This window comes from Boleophthalmus pectinirostris, unplaced genomic scaffold (assembly GCF_026225935.1).
Source record: "Boleophthalmus pectinirostris isolate CB_2022bp ecotype Guang Dong unplaced genomic scaffold, ASM2622593v1 HiC_scaffold_23, whole genome shotgun sequence".
Classification (NCBI taxonomy): Eukaryota; Metazoa; Chordata; class Actinopteri; order Gobiiformes; family Gobiidae; genus Boleophthalmus; species Boleophthalmus pectinirostris.
Window position 1 is genome coordinate 37,129,532 of NW_026571207.1, and position 20,055 is coordinate 37,149,586.

Here is a 20,055-nt window from a genome sequence, read left to right on the forward strand (position 1 = left end):
GCTGTGCACCTTCAAGACACTCAAAGCACTTTACACCGAGGAGCCGTTCATACGACAGAGTACGCAGACACTGTGGGTAAGGGGGATTAAGTTTCTTGCCCAAGGACACAACAATAGTAATCATCTGCAGGAGTTGGATCAGTGGACAAACTCTTCACCTGAGCCGCTGTCGCCCGTATGTGAGTCTCAAGTCACGTTAGAATGTTGACTCCTCAAAAACATGGAGGTTCATGTTTCATGTTTAGTTTCGTTCACACGTTTGAGTTACTCTTTATTGTTGTACGTCTACATCTCCAACGCTCCAAATGCTCCGGTCCACCTTGTGATGTCATAAAGCAGTAGTTTTCAATTTAACAGATGATTTTAGCTGAGACACAGGTGAGACACAAGTGAGACACAAGTGAGATACAGGCGAGACAGAGGTGGGACACAGGCGAGACAGAGGTGGGACAGAGGTGGGACACAGGTGAGACACAAGTGAGATACAGGCGAGACAGAGGTGGGACACAGGCGAGACAGAGGTGGGACAGAGGTGGGACACAGGTGGGACACAGGTGGGACAGAGGTGGGACAGAGGTGAGACACAGATGGGACACAGGTGAGACAGAGGTGAGACAGAGGTGAGACACAGATGGGACAGAGGTGGGACAGAGGTGAGACACAGGTGAGACAGAGGTGAGACAGAGGTGAGACACAGATGGGACAGAGGTGAGGCAGAGGTGGGACACAGGTGGGACAGAGGTGAGATAGAGGTGGGACACAGGTGGGACACAGGTGGGACACAGATGGGACAGAGGTGGGACACAGGTGGGACAGAGGTGGGACAGAGGTGAGACACAGATGGGACAGAGGTGGGACAAAGGTGGGACAGAGGTGGGACAGAGGTGGACACAGGTGAGACACAGGTGAGACAGAGGTGGGACACAGGTGAGACACAGGTGAGACAGAGGTGGGACAGAGGTGAGACAGAGGTGGGACACAGGTGGGACAGAGGTGAGACACAGATGGGACAGAGGTGGGACACAGGTGAGACACAGATGGGACAGAGGTGGGACACAGGTGAGACACAGATGGGACAGAGGTGGGACACAGGTGAGACACAGATGGGACAGAGGTGGGACAGAGGTGAGACACAGATGGGACAGAGGTGGGACCGAGGTGGGACACAGGTGGGACAGAGGTGAGACACAGATGGGACAGAGGTGGGGCAGAGGTGGGACAGAGGTGGGACACAGGTGAGACACAGATGGGACAGAGGTGGGACCGAGGTGGGACACAGGTGGGACACAGGTGAGACACAGATGGGACAGAGGTGGGACCGAGGTGGGACACAGGTGGGACACAGGTGAGACACAGATGGGACAGAGGTGGGACACAGGTGGGACAGAGGTGAGGCACAGGTGAGACACAGATGGGACAGAGGTGGGGCAGAGGTGGGGCAGAGGTGGGACACAGGTGAGACACAGATGGGACAGAGGTGGGACACAGGTGGGACAGAGGTGAGGCACAGGTGGGACACAGGTGGGACACAGGTGGGACAGAGGTGAGGCACAGGTGGGACACAGGTGGGACAGAGGTGAGACAGAGGTGAGACACAGAGGTGAGACACAGGTGGGACAGAGGTGGGACACAGGTGAGACACAGGTGGGACAGAGGTGAGGCACAGGTGGGACAGAGGTGGGACAGAGGTGAGGCACAGGTGGGACAGAGGTGGGACAGAGGTGGGACAGAGGTGGGACACAGGTGGGACAGAGGTGGGACAGAGGTGGGACACAGGTGAGACACAGGTGTGATATGAGGCTGGAGGAGGTTGTCAAATAATGAGCCTCACGTGACTCTCTCATTTGCGTTGCCAGTTTCAAAGGTGAAATCCGGTGTGTTTAAACCTAAAATGTCTCTCTGATCTGAACGGTCTCTCCCTAACCCCCTGCACCTGCACCAGTCCTGAGTCAGTGCTCGTGCAGCCTGGAGGTTCTGAGCTTGAGACATGTTCTGTCCATAATCTGAGAATGAAACAAACCTGGATGTGTCTCTACCAGCAGGTTAAAGATGGAGACACATGTTCAGTTGGGAACTGTAGTACTTTTTTAACAGTGAACACACCTACATGCAGTGCCTTTAATCTAGAACCCACCCAGTAAAGAAATAAATATATAAATATTATTTATTTATTAAATAAATAAATAAATCTAACTCAAAATTTAATCAATTTTAATCCACGATCTAATATTAAATGGCCCATATTACAGTGTTTTCTGATCTCTGTTCTAATGTTGTTTCTTCATCACACACAGACCTGGAGTTGTGTTTTGTTTCTTTCACATGTTCAACCCACAACCCTGCACATTTAGGCTGAGTTCTTCTCGCACTGTTAAAAACGTAGACCTAGTTCTTGCAAATTTGACTTTTGTCGCCATAAATGAGGCAGGTCCACGTGAGTGTAGGTCATAGACTGTATTGTGGTAGGTACCTGCCTAGTGTCTTGCCCAGTGACAACATGGCAGTAGGCCTAAGCTGGCTGGAGCTCCAGGTGAGTGGCCATGCCCTGTTTCTGGTGTCGCGATGCTGTTGTGCGGGAGCGTGCATGCGTGATCTGTCTGTGTGCGTGCGTGCGTGCGTGCGTGCCTGTGTGGCGGGGCTCGTCTGGTCCGGTTCGTTCCGGGGACACTTCAGGTGAAGTGGGACAAACGGATGCCCTCACTGACCCCGCCCCTTCGGCTCCCCTCCCCCCGCTCACCCCCGCACCCCCGTGCATCTCTGCGCATGCGCGCTTTCCAAAGAGTGCTTTTTCGGCCTGTTCCGGCACGGCTCGGCTATCTTCGCCTCTTTGTTTTACGGACAGTGGATTTAACTGGACTCCGACCCGGTACCGAGCGGCCCGCGCGGCTCTTCACAGGTCAGTGCTCTAGAACGGTCCCGGGAGGCTGTGGCCGTCTCTCGGTGCGTGTAGATCGGTGTGTTTCGGCCTGGCTTTCCGCCGCTGCTCGAGCACGCTCTCGGTGTTGTGTCCGTGGGGCTGTGGGTATGGCGGCGCCGGGCCCTGCAGTCCACACGGGGACAGGACGGTACGGCACACGGTGTGCTGCCGTGGTCCGAGCGCCGCCCGGTAGTGCAGCCCGTGTCCCGTGTGCACGTCCGTGGACGCCTCGCCTCTGGGGCACGGGCAGCCTGTGCGTCTCGGAGGGGAGCGGGGCTCCTGCGGACGCCTGGACGCTCCAAGTCGGTGTAAAGTTCGGTGTAGTCTGAACGCGCGTCCAGGTGGACCGGCGGCGGCTGCAGTAGTTCTGGTGTGGATTTTCCCGGAGACACTGCAGCCAGCCCGCCGTGACATTGGAGCCAACAAGTCCGGGCAGTTTGAGGGCACGCTCCGCTCGCATCAGCAGCTCAGTGTGACTCTCACGGCTCCAGCGGCTCTTTGCGTGGCTCTCTGCAGACCCCAAACATGTCATAGTCCTTTCACTTTGAGCAGCGACAGTTTGACTGCACTTTTCTGTCCCAGGAGTCTTGTGCTCCAAACCCACCACCAGCAGCATGTTTGCGCGCTGCTTTGTAAACAGTGAATAGGAGACCGAGCAGAGGTGAGCGGAACATGCACAACATGCAGAACACGCACACGCACCAAACAGGAGATTACTACTGTGATTTTTGGATTGTAGTAAAATCCCGTGAGTGTCAGGCCCGAGAGCTGTCAGTGCTCTGGGATGAACTCAGACTACTTCCTGTCCTCCATCTTCTTCTAAAAGTGTGGATCATTCAGCAAAACATCACAGAGCAGGATGTGGCAACAAGTGCACGTGAGCAAAGGGTGTCCTCTCAATGTGTGACCTCATCAGAGAGCAGGGTGTCATTTCATCTGTCGTGTCACATCACCACGTGACCTTTTTATTGTTTTGAAAATGCTCAAGAAAATATGAACATGTTTTGTAATGCGTTATATGGTTTTTCTCCCTGCACTAAATCACTCCCCCTTCAGAGCGCTATCACAACACGATCAGCGTGCATCTCACTAATGAAATTTCTGCACATCGCACGTCAAGTTGTAGTGTATGGTTTTGTTTTCTGTTTTTGTTTTTATGGAGAATTGTCGTGTGGGATCATGGGTGACGTGTGGGTGGAGCCTTGCACAGAATCTTACTGTTAACCATAGGGAGGGTTTGAATGGGGCTCAGGAGAGATCTCTAGATTATTCAAGTATCTAAACATCTAAAACGTCTTAGGACATGTTTTTGATGAGGGAACAGTGTTATAACGCGGTAGAAAGCTGCAAAAAGTCTATCAGGAATCAGGTACTCCAGCTTTGAATATCTCTGCTGGAAGGGCATCTGGCTTTGTTTGTGAAATTTCATCACGCTAACGTTCAGAACAGACACATCAGGCCGTGCGGTTTGTCAGATGTTGTGATTGGATTGTTAATGGACATGACTGTGGCGTTCCGTGGCAGTGCAAACAGATGTGGTGTGGAGCAGAGGTTTGGATTTTGTTTGGTTAGAAAATAACAGAGTGAAAAGCTTTTGTTTGTTGATTTTAAGAGGACGTACTCTGCAAAATCAACTTTCTTGGGCTTTCTACCATATAATAATGCTCTTTAAAAACACGCCTGAAGAGGTTTTAGATGTCATCATGCATGTTTGAGTAATTTAGCGATCTTTCTTGGGCCCTACTCTATCACTCCTGATAGTTAGCTGTAAGATTCTGTGTACGCTGACTTTGTTGTGAACAGGATTAGCGGCTCGAGCTTCCCCCTGGCTTGAAAGTCCCAGCTCGAGCGTCTCATTCTCTCGGTGGGAACGTCCCCCTCCTCCCTCCGGGTACCCTCTTCTCTTGGGTGGCACACGGGTACCTGCTGTGCCCGGGAGAGGGGGGGATGTTCTCTCTGGCCTTTAGTCGGCCGCATCACGCACTGTGATTTATTGACGTACAAAATCAGCTTCTATATCATGATAAAATGAAATGTGAATGTACCAGACCACATGTCAGACCTTGTTTATGTCATTTTACCAATCTTCCCAAAGCCATACACATTTTTTCAGTGCGTAACATCAATATAATCCTCATTTGCTCACAGAAGTTGACTGAAATCATATTTTTGTGTCCTACAGCATGTGTAATTGTTGATTTGGGAAGAAATATTCATTATTGGATCATTCCATGCCATTTCAACAAATGGCCCACGCACTTTGATCTCAAAAAATAAAAAAAAATGACCAAATAGTCCCTTACTATCTTGTACCAACCCTGTGAAGTTTTAGTCATTTTCAATCAATACTTTTTAAGTTACGGTTCATTTAGTGAGGGGAGAATGTGTCAATTTACAGGCCCAAAATGCACATAATTTCTTCTTGGCCGTGTTCACAGGTCGATATCTCTGTAAGTATCACACACAGAGCTGACATTTTGTAGGCTTGTTGTCCTCTACTCTGTGTTCAAATAACATCTATCGAAAGTTTGGTATCTCAACTCATCGTCATTTTATATGAACTTAAACATGAAAAACAAAAACAAAAAACGTGTTCATTTCCGTGGCGTACCATGTTTAGCCCCTTTATAAACTTACTTGTAGGTGTCGGAGACCTGTGAATTTTTTTGAGAATCAAGATATGTAGTAGGACTGTTTTTAAAAAAAATCACCAAATGTTGAACATTTGAAATAGGTTATGTGTGAGGGTCCTGTTTAAAACAAGAAAATGCAACATGGTTCAATTTTCACATGTAATTTATGGCATGTGGGTCGTGATGAAAAAATTTGGAATATTTTTTTTCTTGAAAGACCAGAAAAAGACTTTTCATATGGTACCAAACATATGTATTTTATGAAGCTCCTTAAATTTTAAATTTTTTCAATTTTTTTTTAAAAAACATGATTTGTGAGATTTTCTGGAAATTTGATGAAATGGCATGGAATGACCCTATTTCCTAAATTGCCATGAGCATTATTTGTCAGCAGTGGAACACCAGAAACTTGGAAAGCTACAGAATTTGTTCAAAAATCCTTCAGAATCACTTTTAGGGAGGTCTTTACTGTGTGTTTCATTGAAATCTGTGAGATAAAATCTTGAAATAGTTGTGGCACATTTATTGAGAACACGAGTTTCACTTGTGGGCTGTTCCGGAGGAGTCATTTGACACTCTGTATTTACTCTTTTTGTGTGTGTTTGACATGCAACAATATCCAAATCTGTCAATATGATATTATCACGATATGCGTCTCACGGTACAATATTTATTCCGATCTTTTGGAGAAACTAATATAATTGTAAACAGGACACTTTTTGGTTTTTAAAATACCTTGACAAGATTTTGGTGTGAATCATTATTCTCACTAATCTGAAGAATTCAAGTAAAAACATTTCTTTGTTATCTGCGCTGAAATGAATCATGAGATATGTAGTTCCTGATGTTTATTAGCAGTTGCTACTTTATAAAATGCATTTAAGCAAAGGAACATGTAATTCGATATGTTTTGACACCCCACGGTTTTATTGTGAGACTTTTAACGATACGATATCATGATATTTCAGTTATTGATACATCCCTGTTTGAGATCACATCATTTTGCCATTTTATTTGTGTGTATGAACAAATGTGTTGAGATATATTGTAACTTGCGTGTGTAATTAATACAATATATAATGAAAAATAATTATATTACTTAATTTTAATATTATATTATTTACATGTATATAGATTAACAAACTTTTGTAAAGGGTTCAATTCAGGGGGACTTTAAAGCTCATTCCTGTTGTGATAGCGCTCTGAAGGGGTATTGACTAAGCTCAAGGAGCAGAGAGAGGGGAGACTCAGAGCATCAAAGGTTAAGTGGTTAAGTGTCTTGCCTGAGGACACAGTGGCAGTAATGTGCCCCAAGTGTTTGGTCCTGTGACCCTGTTGGTCTAATACTGGCACAGTTTAAATGGCACAATTTAAATGGAGAGTAGGGCTGAGTATCAGGAAGAAAATGTCGATACGATACATAGGCCACGATATAATACACTTTTCGATACAGTGCACTTTGATCCAATGCAATTTGATATGATATATTTCAAATCGATTCGATACGATTCAGTGAAAAACAAAGGCTAAATCAGAGGTCACCAAACGTTTTCCTCTGGGGGCCACGTTATGGCTCCTGAGTGTGACGGGGCCGGGGTCGGGTCGGTCGTACAACAGAAGTGTATGACCCAGATTATATTTTTTGAAACCCTCCACACTTTCTTTACATATCAGACAAACTGCACGCTCCAACACTGAACAAAAAAAGTAATCTATTGTCCACTGCTCTTTAAAAACTGCACTCTCTGTCAACTTTTCATTCTTTAACATGAGTCATGTTGCTGTCCGTAACTGCACTGCACAACTCTGTGTGTGTTGTCGAGTTTGTCAGGTGATGAAAATTTGGCTGCAAAATTTATAAATATGTTATATAATGATTTAAATATAAATACTTCATATAAATATATTTTTTTTATTGAACAATCTACAAAATACAAGATGCAGATGTGTTATTGCCAAAAAGTAATAAAAAAAAAAAAAGGCTATGACAACTTTTGAGGATTGCCTCAAAGGACCAGTTCAAGTGGTGAGGTCAAAGGGGCGTGGATGGCCTCAGTTGGACTTAGTTTGATGACGCCTGGGTTAAATCATGGCTGTGATACTAAGTCATCCAGGTATCATTTGTTTTTCAATATAAAACCTAAAATAAGAAAACGAAAAAAAAAAAAAAACTGATTTCTTCATTATTTGTCTGCAAAACAAAAATGAAAAAACAGATAATGATTAGTTTTTCAGTTTTTGATTTTGTGTTTAAATGTGTTTACGTGACTTCCGTGACTGCGATGCTGGACTTTTGCACTGCATACGGATTGAACCAGGACTGATCCAGGTCGGGGACTGAGACCGGGACTGAGACCGGGACTGAGACCGGGACTGAGACCGGGACTGAGACCGGGACTGAGACCGGGACTGAGACCGGGACTGAGACCGGGACTGAGACCGGGACCAGGGCGGACTCCGAGCTTTGACTCTGAGCCTCTGCGGCTTCTGAGCCTCAGCTTCGAGCTTCGGCCCTGCTGTGGGCTCTGAGCCTCTGGTCTGGTCCCGGTCCAGTCTTGGTCTCAGTCCCGATCTGGGTCCGATCTGGTCCTGGTCTGGTCTTGGTCTCCGTCTGGTCTCAGTCCCGGTCTAGTCCCGGTCTCTGTCCTGATCTCAGTCCCGGTCTGGTCCCGGTCTCTGTCCTGATCTCAGTCCTGGTCTGGTCCCGGTCTCTGTCCTGATCTCAGTCCCGGTCTGGTCCCGGTCTCTGTCCTGATCTCAGTCCCGGTCTGGTCCTGGTCTGGTCTCGTTTTCAGTCCCGCTCTGGTCCCGCTCTGGTCCCGCTCTGGTCCCGGTCTGGTCCTGGTCTGGTCCCGGTCTGGTCGCGATCTCAGTCCCGCTCTGGTCCCGGTCTGGTCTCACTCCTGATCTCAGTCCTGATCTCAGTCTTGGTCTGTCCCGTTCTGGTCTCGGCCTCAGTCCCGGGCTGGTCCCCTGGTCTGGTCCTGGTCTGGTCCTGGTCTGGTCCTGGCCTGGTCCCGGCCTGGTCCTGATCTCAGTCCCGGTCTCAGTCTCGGTCTGGTCCCGGTCTGGTTCCTGGTCTTCATTTAAACACAAAATCAAAAACTGAAAAAATGAATCATTATCCGTTTTTTCATTTTAGTTTTGGAGACAAATACTGAAGAAAACAGTTGTTTTTTCATTTTCTTATTTTTGGTTTTATTTTGAAAAACGAATGAACGAACGACACACGGATTCTAAGTCTATAAGTTCACTAAGTTTGTGTAAAGTTAATATGAAAAACACATTTTACTCAAAACAGTGAAAATGTCAACACGACTGTAGCTCTTACGCAAAATAATTTAGTAAAATATACCTAAAAATACTCTTGGTGATATATCGATACAGCAGCCCACGATATCGATACTGTATCATCAGATTAAAGGATATTTCAATATTTTTGCACACCCCTAATGTTATTCTGCATAAAAACTACTAACCCTGTAGTTTGATCTGTACAAACATGTTGTGAAATGTCCGTGTGTGTGTCAGATGCCCTCCCTGTGTCTCCATGGGGTCTTATTTTGCATAAAAGCTGCTAACCCTGGCCTCTAGTTTCGATGTGTACAAACCTGTTCTGAAATGTGATTCTTGTTTTAGTTTGTCAGTTCATGTTTCAGTCTTTTTGTCAATTCTTCTGGACGTGTTCAAAAAGTGAACTCCTGTTATTTAAAAGTAAACAGCAAATCTAATCTGAGTCCTAAATAGTTCAAATCTACCAAATACGTCACTTTTCTGTAACGCTTCTGGGGGCGGATCCACCACTTTCTAGTTTCTATGGCGATATCACAGCTTTGTCTGCGAGATTCCACAGTATCTTCTATATATCTTAACAAGTAGACGGTGTTGGGGAGTAACAGATTACATGTCCCAGAGTTACGTAATCAGAGTACAAATTATGAGTAACTGTATTCAGTTACAGTTACTGTTTCTGTGAGTGGTAATTGGATTACAGTTACTTTGTTGAAATAAATGGATTACACAGAGGTATTTTCCTGTTTTCACATTTTGATCTAAATCCCCCTTTTTATTTATTTTTTTCTGTAATTCCACTCATTGCCGCAAACTAAACCAGGTCTAAACTAGATCTAAACCAGGTCTAAACTAGGTCTAAAACCAGAACTAAAAACAGAACTAAAACCAGAACTAAAACCAGAACTAAAACAGAACTAAAACAGAACTAAAACAGAACTAAAACAGAACTAAAACAGAACTAAAACAGAACTTAAACCAGGTCTAAACCAGGTCTAAAACCAGGTCTAAAACCAGGTCTAAAATCAGGTCTAAAATCAGGTCTAAAACCAGGTCTAAAACCAGGACTAAACCACTGTGTTTCCTCGTCTTCTATCAATACTATTTCTGTCAGTAAAATCTGATCTTTTTATTTTCTTTTATCAGACAAAACATCTTATGTGAAGATTTCCTCGTCTTTGCTTCTCTACAGTAAATCAAGTAATCCAAAGTATTCAGATTACATTACTCACTTTAAGTAATTTAATGGATTACGTTACCAACTACATTTTGGTGTATGTAATCTGTAATCTGTAGGGGAAGACATTTTAAAAGTCACCTTCCCAACACTGCACGTAGATGAAGCCACAAGGCCAAGTTACAGATCAGCTCTGTGGAGAGGTGAGAATGCATATTTTTCTATATTTTTAGATCAATAAAACTCCTGTAACTGAAGCAGTATATAAGATTAATGTGTTACTATTGAATATTCAAGGCAAAGTAAGATCTCCATGGAAACAAGCAGGTTACGTAATGCTGTGAACTGGCTGGGTACAAACAATGTTAAAAAGTGTGCCGAATATTGTGAGGAAAAAGTTAGGTGAAAAAATCCTTTAAATAATTTCACTAGATGATCTGATTATGTGACCGGCTTCAACATTCACAGTTTTGATGAGATTTTTTTTTTATACTTATTTTTATATTCCACCGGGAGGAGGCCCCCAGGTAGACCCAGGACACGCTGGAGGGACTGTGTCTCTCTGCTGGCCTGAGAACACCTTGTTGTTCCCCCGGAGGAGCTGGAGGAAGTGTCTGGGGTGAAGGAAGTCTGGGAGTCCCTGCTCACACTGCTTCCTCTGCAATCCGGCCCTGGATAAGTGGCAGAAAATGGATGGATGGACTTATATTTATAGGTTGGCATATATTAATTTACAAATCCAAACTCTAAGGCACAGGTGCCAAACATAAGGCCCGGGGGCCAGATCCGGCCCTCCAAGACCTTTAATCTGGCCCTCATCTGATTTTCTACTAAAATATTGTAATTATATTTTTTATTAAAATCTTGTTAATTTTCTGTGGTGTTTATCACAGCAGCGTCTCCAGTGTCTCTGTACGTGGCCCCTCCCACCAGAGCAGCACAAATGAAGACTTGTCTCTTTCCAAACGCTCTTAAAGGACGATCGTTTTGACTGTTGACCGTGACACCCTCATCAGAAAAATGTCCAACATGAGAAAAGTGGAGCCGAGTGCAGGATTTTACAACAAAAATGGACTTATTCCTATTTACATACAAGTTCATGTTAAAACTTTGTGTTGAAATTAAATTTTTCTTAAAGTTTCAGGTTGTTCATAATATTATAATATTTTATAAAAGAAAGAGTTCATCAATTAAAAAAGATTTCTGCAATAGATTTGTGTTTCTCTGCACAAATATTTGAACTTATTGTTATTTTTGGGGTTTATATGACATGAGTTTTCTGATCCGGCCCCTTTGGGATCAAAGTAAACTGGATACGGCCCCCGGACCAAAATGAGTTTGACACTCCTGCTCTAAGGCCTCATTTACACTTACACAGATATATATTTTTTTTTAAACGGAGACATTTCCCTTCGTTTGTACACATCTTTTACACTCAAACGGTGAATTCGCCTCTGAAAACGAGTCTTTCTAAAAACACCGGCTAGAGTGGAGATTCTTGAAAACTCCGGTTTCACGTTTGCATGTAAAGTGAGATAAACAGAGTTATAGGAGCTGACGCACCGAAAGTGTGACCAGTGTTTACCTTTTGCTATGATGATGACAGTGTGAGAAACACAGGGGGTGCGGGGGTCCAACACCCCTGATTCACCCATCACACCCCCTAAAAAGCTTCGAAAGGAACATTTTGAGGGGGCTAAAATTTTGTTAAAATATATATAGTTCAGACGGCATCCCATACGGACCTGGACTAGGGTCAGACTGATGTTTCCAATGTTCCTCCAGTTGCGAAAGGAATTTATGTTCCCCGTTAAAACTGTGGGCCTCATAGTAAGTAAGTCTTTATTTCTATAGTGCTTTTCACAGACATATGTCACAAAGATGCTTTACAGAGCATTTTTTATAGATTCATTATTCTTTTTCTTCACACCCGGTGATGATGAGCTACTGTTGTAGCCACAGCTGCCCTGGGGCAGATTGACGCAAACGTGGCTGCCATGTCAATCGACGCCATCGAACCCTCCGACCATCACCATCACTCACACACACACCACATTCATACTAGGCAATGAGGATGAAGTGTCTTGCCTAAGGACACAACAACAGTTTTTTTGTGACTGGCGCCTCCTGTGGCTCCTGATTTTCCCAGTGGTCTCTTATCAAAGTACTAACCAGGCCTGGCCCTGCTGAGCTTCTGAGATCTGACGGTCAATCAAGAAGCAAATTACCAGGAGAAAGTTGAAAGAAATGTTAAAAATGACAGAAAGTGCTGAGATGAATACTGACCCGAGCGTCCCCCTGGCTTGAAAGTCCCATTCTCTCGGTGGGAACGTCCCCCTCCTCCCTCCGTGTACCCTCTTCTCTTGGGCGACACACGGGTACCTGCTGTGCCCAGGAGAGGGGGGACAGTCTCGCCAGGCTTTAGTCGGCCGCGTCACGCACTGTGATGTATTGAGTTAGAAAATCAGCTTCTATATCATGATAAAATGAAATGTGAATGTACCAGACCAAATGTGGGGCTTTATTTATGTCATTTTACTTTATCTTCCCGAAGTGGCACAAATTTTTTCAGTTTGTAATATCAATATAATCCTCATTTGCTCACAGAAGTTGACTATGAAATCATATTTTAAAATATTATTTTCTTGTTCCCCACATCCTACTGCATGTGTGACTGTTGATTTGGCAAGAAATATGAATACCCTATTTTCCACGCTATTAGGTGCTCTGGATTAGAAGACTTACTGTCATTAAATGGTCTATTTTCAAACTTTTTTCAAAAATAAACTGCACCGGACTTTAAAGGAAACCCAACAGTGTGATGGGTGAGTGGTTTTGTTTGTTTGTGGCGTTCACGGTGACTCTGGGCTTTGTTCAGTTGGGGCGTGTAGGGAGGGTGTGTCTGTCGCTGGATTGTCGGCGTGTTCACAGTGACTCAGTTGTTCAGTTGTGTCTAGAAGTGGCACATTGCACTCACTTTTTCGGTTTGTTCCTCTGTTCCGTTCCTCGTCGGCGTGGAGTGATGAGTGTGTCTGTGGGTGTTTTTGGCTGTGCGGTCTCTGTCTGCTCCGTGTGTGTTTTTGTGTTCTGCGGGTGGTGCAGCTTTGTAGTTTACTGAAGTCGTGCTGGGACACCTGTGTGGATTCATGTAAAGGATGCTCTGGTTTGTTGGGCACGCGGTCGTTTTTTGATACCGCCCGCCGGCGGGCGATTTTCCAATAAAAAATGTTCACTTTGTATATTCACCTTCATTATTGTTTTCACTATTGGCATGCCATACATCGTTTGAAAGCTTAATTTCTCAATAAAACAACCATATCATTCATTTTATGCCGTACAACGAGCCCAAAACACGATAACTTAAAAATTCACATCATAATCAAAGAATAAGATACGCGTTTCTTACCTTTGAGCCGGTTCTGTCGGTCCAAAACGTGTTCAATCCATGAAAAGTTGTACTCAATAAGTCCTTAATAATCCACAAAAAATAATATCAAGTTGTTTTTTCCATAAAATAATTCCATGTGGGTAAATAATCCAGAAAATCCTCGTCCGTATGAATGGATGAAAGCGTGAATAAAAAGATATGTTGCCTTTCCGAGCCTTCTCCCTCTCTGAGTTCCGTTTCTCTTGGCGCTCTTGGGTACCCTTGTTTTCCTCACACTTTTAGCTTCAAAATGAGACCCTCCTCGCTGTTGTCGGTGCCGGGGTTTAGCTGGGACAAGCTGCTGAAGAAGCTAACGTACCGACGTACTTCCTGGCTTTACGTACGCGTCATCAGTTTGTTTACGGGAAATCTCTTCAGTCGTTGGCTCTTCCAGAAAGTGATTGACATATTGTTTTAGCCTATCACCAGAGCTTTCAAACGGTGGGTGGGACATGCAGACAGTCTTTGAAACGGACGCTGTGTTTACAAGCGCAACAAACAGGGACACAGAGAGCAGTGCGGGAGGGGCCTTAGAGGGCACATCTGGCACTTGGAGGACAATTTTGGCTACTTTTAGGTTTTTTCTTGAGAAAACATGCCTAAAGCTCAGAAGAATTAGTATTATAATAATAACAGTTATTATTATTATTATTTTGGCACAAATTTGGCAATCTTGTGCCGAATTGTCATTTTGTTTACACAAAGGCTCACAGCATCAAAACCCTTTGTCCTAGAGATCTGAAATTCTACACAGTTGTTGCCAACAACTTGAACAATGAGTGTAGTGAGTCACAAATGCCTAGCATGAAGTATGACCAAGCTAAGGCCTTTGCTTTTTTCAATTGATTTTTCGAAGCAAAAAAATACAATTTTTAATTGACTGTACTGTAGGTTAGGCAGCACTCACAGTCTTCATATACATATCTACAGAAACTAGAAGGCCTAAGCTTTAAAATGGTGCCTCACACAAGCATGTGGGTTCTAAGGTTTTCTTTTAATAAGCTATGGCATTTGGGTATGTCGTGCTATTGTGCACACACCAAATTAGGTGGATGGTAACAGGTTAAAGGCTTAAGAGCACGTCTCATAGCCCAGAACATATGGTAAGTTCCTTACCTGCCATGAACATAATTTTCCAGCAGCGCAACACAAGAAACTTACGCAAGAAAGCTACAGAATTTGTTCAAAAATCATTCAGAATGACTTTTAGGAAGGTCTTAACTCCCCATCTCCAGGTCAGAGCTAGTGTTGGTCACCTCTGCCTCTTGTGCATGTTTTGGAGCGATGGGAGAAACTGGGGTGCTCGGATAAAACTCCACATGCGAGGAGGCGTGAGGCGCAGCAGCTGATGCAGAGAGTCCAAAGTAGGACAGAGGCAGCGTAAAGACAAAGATGAGCCCTTTACATTGGCTTTATCTGAAAAAATGCCTTTTTATCACCAGTATCAGCAGCACATTGTCCATTACAGCCCTGGTCTGGACTCCACTCTGGACTCTGCTCTGCTGCTCTAAAATCAGATTGATTTTATTTTTGTTTTGTTTGTTTTTTTGGTGTAGAATTTGAATGGGGTTAATCAGGAGCAGTGGAAAAATGCAAAAAAGAGTGCAAAATTTGTGTTGGTTGAGGTTCAGAAAAATACGTTCTGAAAAAGCTCATTTTATGGCTTTGTTTGAAATGTTCTAACATGAGTCAGATCTTTTCTGCTGCAGTTTCAAATACTGAATTTTCTTTTTTTGTAGCTGATGTTCAACTTTTGCATATCTTCAAAACCGTGTTCTTTTACTAACTTTTTAAAGGAGATTTCACATTTCCAAAAACAAAAAACAGGTAGACGAGCTATGTCTGATAAACTAATTCTACGACCCTGAGCATTTCAGAACACGTTTGTAGCTGGAATAAGACACTTACTGTTTACTGGTTAATATGGGCCAAGAATGAAATATAAATCTGTTTTACACCAATCAAGAATCAATTTACCAAGTGGAGAGAAATGTTAAAATTGACAGCACTGAGATCTATGTAGGAGAATTCTGTCCAAAAGTTTGACACAATTTACACAAGAATCACTTTTTCCAATACTTTAAACAGTATTTTAAAGGTGCACTGTGTAACTTTTCTGATGGAGGGTCCATCGCCTGCTTGTTTCTATGGATATGTCATTTCTCTGTCTGGAATGTTCCACTGCATGACAGCTCGACCTTACATTTATTTAATTACAGGTGGTTTTAAAACTCAAAAACACCTAGAAAAACAGGCATTCTGACTGAGCGGGGCCGCTTCTAGGGATGGGCATTTGATTAAATTTTCTTAATTGATCATCAGGAGAATTAACAATCGATTATCGATTAATCATTAACATTTTTATATTAAAATGATCATCATTATTATTAGTATCTGCACTACTAATCTGCATAAATAAATTCAACTTTACGACATATAAACTAGGGATGAGCATGATTAGTCAATTAATCGATAATTGATCATTAAGAATTTCATCGATTTACGTTCATTTAATCGACAAACCGAATGTAGGTTGCTGTGCATAGCGTGACCAAACAGGTCTGTACATGTTGGTCAGCCTGCAACTACTGAAGTGCAAATGCAAACGATGTGCAACGATGATTTGTACAAGAAATTCCACACTTTCCGATGCGTTCGGGACAAGTGTGAGTCCATGTGCACAGTGTATAAAGCAGCACATATGTTTCAGTGTCCAATGGGAAAAAGTTTCGCCAGGTGAGAGTCGCTCAATGTCGATGATGAGTCCCCACCTTCCTCCCCCCGTACGCTGTCCTGGTTTTGACAAACACAAATATGATCACACTAACCTGTATTCCACTGAGTCATGTCTTTTAATCTGACAGAAGTTGAACCACATCAGTGACACAAGAGCTGTAGTTTTATCTTCGCTTAGTTTATGCAAATTAGTGATGAGGTTTTAAGTTTTGTTTCTGTGAGAGTTGTGCAAAACTGAATTAAACACATTATAATGTCAAACAGCTGATGTGGCTCTAGAGTCGTTACAGTTTATATGTCGTAAAGTTGAATTTATTTATGCAGATTAGTGCAGATAGTAATAATAATGATGATCATTTTAATATAAAAACGTTAATGATTAATCGATAATCGATCTTTAATTCTTCCGACGATCGATTAAGAAAATTTCATCGACTGCCCATCCCTAATTGAGCGACTCTCACCTGGCAAAACTTTTGAATGTTTTTTGAGGTCCCTGGCACCACCACTGGACTCCGACACATGTTCCTGCTATGTGCACGGTGCACATGGACTCACACTTGTCTCGACCGGGATGGAAAGTGGAGAATTTCTTGTACAAGTCATTGTTAAATGTGCATTTGCGTTTCAGCATGTTGCAGACTGACCGACTGTTTGTCTCGCTCCTTCTGAGTCACAGCTACGAGAACAGCTCAGTTTAATGCCCCCAATGAAAGAAAATGAAAACGCGCACATTTACATCACTTTATTAATACGGCCAGGACAGGACGTGGAAAACGGACATATCTGGGGAAAAACGGGCGTTTGGCCACCCTACAGCGACACCCCACCTACACCCCACAGCGACCTACATTCGGTTTGTCAATTAAAAATGAATGTAATGAACGAAATGCTTAATGATCAATTATCGATTAATCGACTAATCATGCCCATCCCTAGCCGCCTCTCCACAGATGTAACCTGAAACTTGGTGTGGTTTGGTGTCCATGACGATAGAAGTGCTTCTGAAGCACTGTGTAGGACGAAGTACAACAAAGATTTTTCTATAAAGAAGACCGGAGATTTAGTTGCTGGCGGAGGACATTCTATGATGTAAATAATTGCAGCTTTTTGCGATTTGAAAACTGCTCCAACTCAAACTGCACTTTCTATTCCATTGTGATATATTGTACAGGCCCACAGTTTGAGGATCCACTCCAGACCAGACAGAAATGAACTGGAAATGAGTCAGGACTTTTACAAAGACGCGCTCTCAAACTGTTTTAGTCCTGTCACTATAGTTACTACCTCCACTTATCCTTCAATAGTTCGTTCAGCAGATGGAGCAGTACATTCTGGGGGTCAATATTCACTGTTCATTTTTCATTGTATTTTTTGTTATGTGTGGGGAAGCACCAATTCGATACTGGTAAAACAGCTGGATGGTATCAGTATACAGTGTTGGGAAGGTTACTTTTAAAATGTATCCCCTACAGATTACATACACCACAATGTAGTTTGTAACGTAATCCATTAAATTACTTAAAGTGAGTAATGTAATCTGAATACTTTGGATTACTTGATTTGCTGTAGAGAAGCAAAGACCAGGAAATCTTCACATAAGATGTTTTGTCTGTTAAAAGAAAATAAAAAGGTTGAGTCTTTACTTAATCAAATTAAAAATAGTATTGATAGAAGAGGAGGAGACATGGTCTGCACAGCATGATTTAGTCCTATTAAATCCTGTTTGAGACCTAGTTTAGTCCTGGTTTAGACCTTGTTTAGACCTAGTTTTAGACCTGGGTTTAGACCTGGTTTTGTCCTGGTTTAGTCCTGTTTAATCGTGTTTTAGACCTGGTTTAGAACTGATTTAGACCTGCTTTAGACCTGGTTTAGACCTGGTTTAGACCTGGTTTAGACCTGGTTTAGACCTGGTTTAGACCTGGTTTAGACCTGGTTTAGTGTCCGGCAATGAGTGGAATTAAAGAGAAAAAAAAAAGGGGGATATAGCCCCAAATGTGAAAACAGGAAAATACCGCCGTATTTCAACAAAGTAACTGTAATCCAATTACCACTCACTGAAACAGTAACTGTAACTGAATACAGTTACTCAGAATTTGTACTCTGATTACGTAACTCCGGTACATGTAATCTGTTACTCCCCAACACTGTCGGTATACTGGTTATGCCGATATCCTGGTTGGGTTGTTAATTGGATGTTATATGATTATTTACAAGCTGAACTTTTATTTAAGGTCACAAAGTGATCATTTCGTTTCATTCACACATATTTGAATAATCCGTTATTAGTCTTTCTCAGTGTTTGGCATGTTACTTTGAAAAAAATAATTGTAGTTACTATGTTATGTTATTAGTTTTTTTTTCCAGACCAAGAGTTTGTTTTCAATCCTGACTGTTTGTTCTGCGTAGCGACGTAGTCAAGGCAGGGGGGAAACTTGTTGTCAAGGCGGGCGCCCTAAACTATAAAGTGCGTTCGGAAACTCTGCAACTCAAGCTCATCTTTGCATCGACTCTGTTAACGGCACGATAACCAGAACCATGAGCTCCTTTTGGCAGAGGAAGCCTGGGAGCTTCCTAACAATCTGTAAGGAGCTGTGAGGTGTCCCACAGGCCACTGCACAGATCAAACCCGATGTTTCCAAACACTATTGTACAAGTTCTACACTGCAGCAGATTATTCATGAAAATCTGCTGCATAAATAAACTTCACATGACTAAACTTTACAACATATAAAGCAGAACGACTATGGAGCCACATCAGCCTGTTTGATAACGTTTTTAATGCAGCTTTGCCACATTTGTTTACGCTTGACAGAAATGAGACTTAAAACCACATGACTCATTATTGCTCATCTGCATAAACTATAAGCTCTAAAAAAAAAAGCATAAAAAAACAGCTCGTTCCTTGTGCTGGCGGAGCAGGTGAGCACAGAGAAGGCAAACAAACAAAGCAGTGAAATCAGAATAAAATATAAGTATTATATCGATATATATGATATATATCCAGTGGTGGGGAGTAACGGATTACATGTACTGGAGTTACGTAATCAGAGTACAAATTATGAGTAACTGTATTCAGTTACAGTTACTGTTTCAGTGAGTGGTAATTGGATTACAGTTACTTTGTTGAAATAAATGGATTACATGGTGGGATTTTCCTGTTTTCACATTTTGGGCTGAACCAGGACTAAACCAGGACTAAACCAGGACTAAACCAGGACTAAACCAGGACTAAACCAGGACTAAACCAGGACTAAACCAGGACTAAACCAGGACTAAACCAGGACTAAACAATATGACACTAACAGTAGGTGGACATAATTTAAAGCAGCAGTGATCTCGCATAGAAAACATTTCTCTGTCAATAATATTAATATTGTTAAGGAAAGACTGGACTTTTTGTGTCTTTTAGCAGATAAAACATCTTTGTCTTTGCTTCTCTACAACAAACAAAAGTCTATTCATGGAGATTTGGGCTCAACAGACAATTTGAAGAGAACAAACATTAATTTTCAGGATGTGGTTGTTACATTCATGTAGTTTTAAAAAACATGACAATATCAAGTAATCCAAAGTATTCAGATTACATTACTCACTTTAAGTAATTTAATGGATTCTGTTACAAACTACATTTTGAGGTATGTAATCTGTAATCTGTAGGGGAATACATTTTAAAAGTCACCTTCCCAACACTGCTCACAATCCACTGCAGATCAAACCCAACGTTTCCAAACACTATTGTACAAGTGACACTGCAGCAGATTATTCATTAAAATCTTCTACATAAATAAACTTTACATGACTAAACTTTACAACATTTAAACCATAACCATAACCACTCTAGAGCCACATCAGCCCGTTTGACATTATAATG

At 42.7% G+C, this 20,055-nt stretch overlaps 1 protein-coding gene across 1 annotated transcript in view; it reads left to right on the plus strand.

Annotated features, from left to right (window-relative positions):
* The first annotated feature begins 2,764 nt into the window (after positions 1–2,764).
* LOC110155805 (polycomb group RING finger protein 3) overlaps positions 2,765–20,055 on the plus strand; it is a 47,331-nt gene continuing 30,040 nt past the window's right edge. Inside the window, exon 1 of the mRNA XM_020919978.2 lies at positions 2,765–2,896. The gene's annotated coding sequence lies outside the window, so the exon portion shown is untranslated. The remainder of the gene's footprint in view (positions 2,897–20,055) is intronic.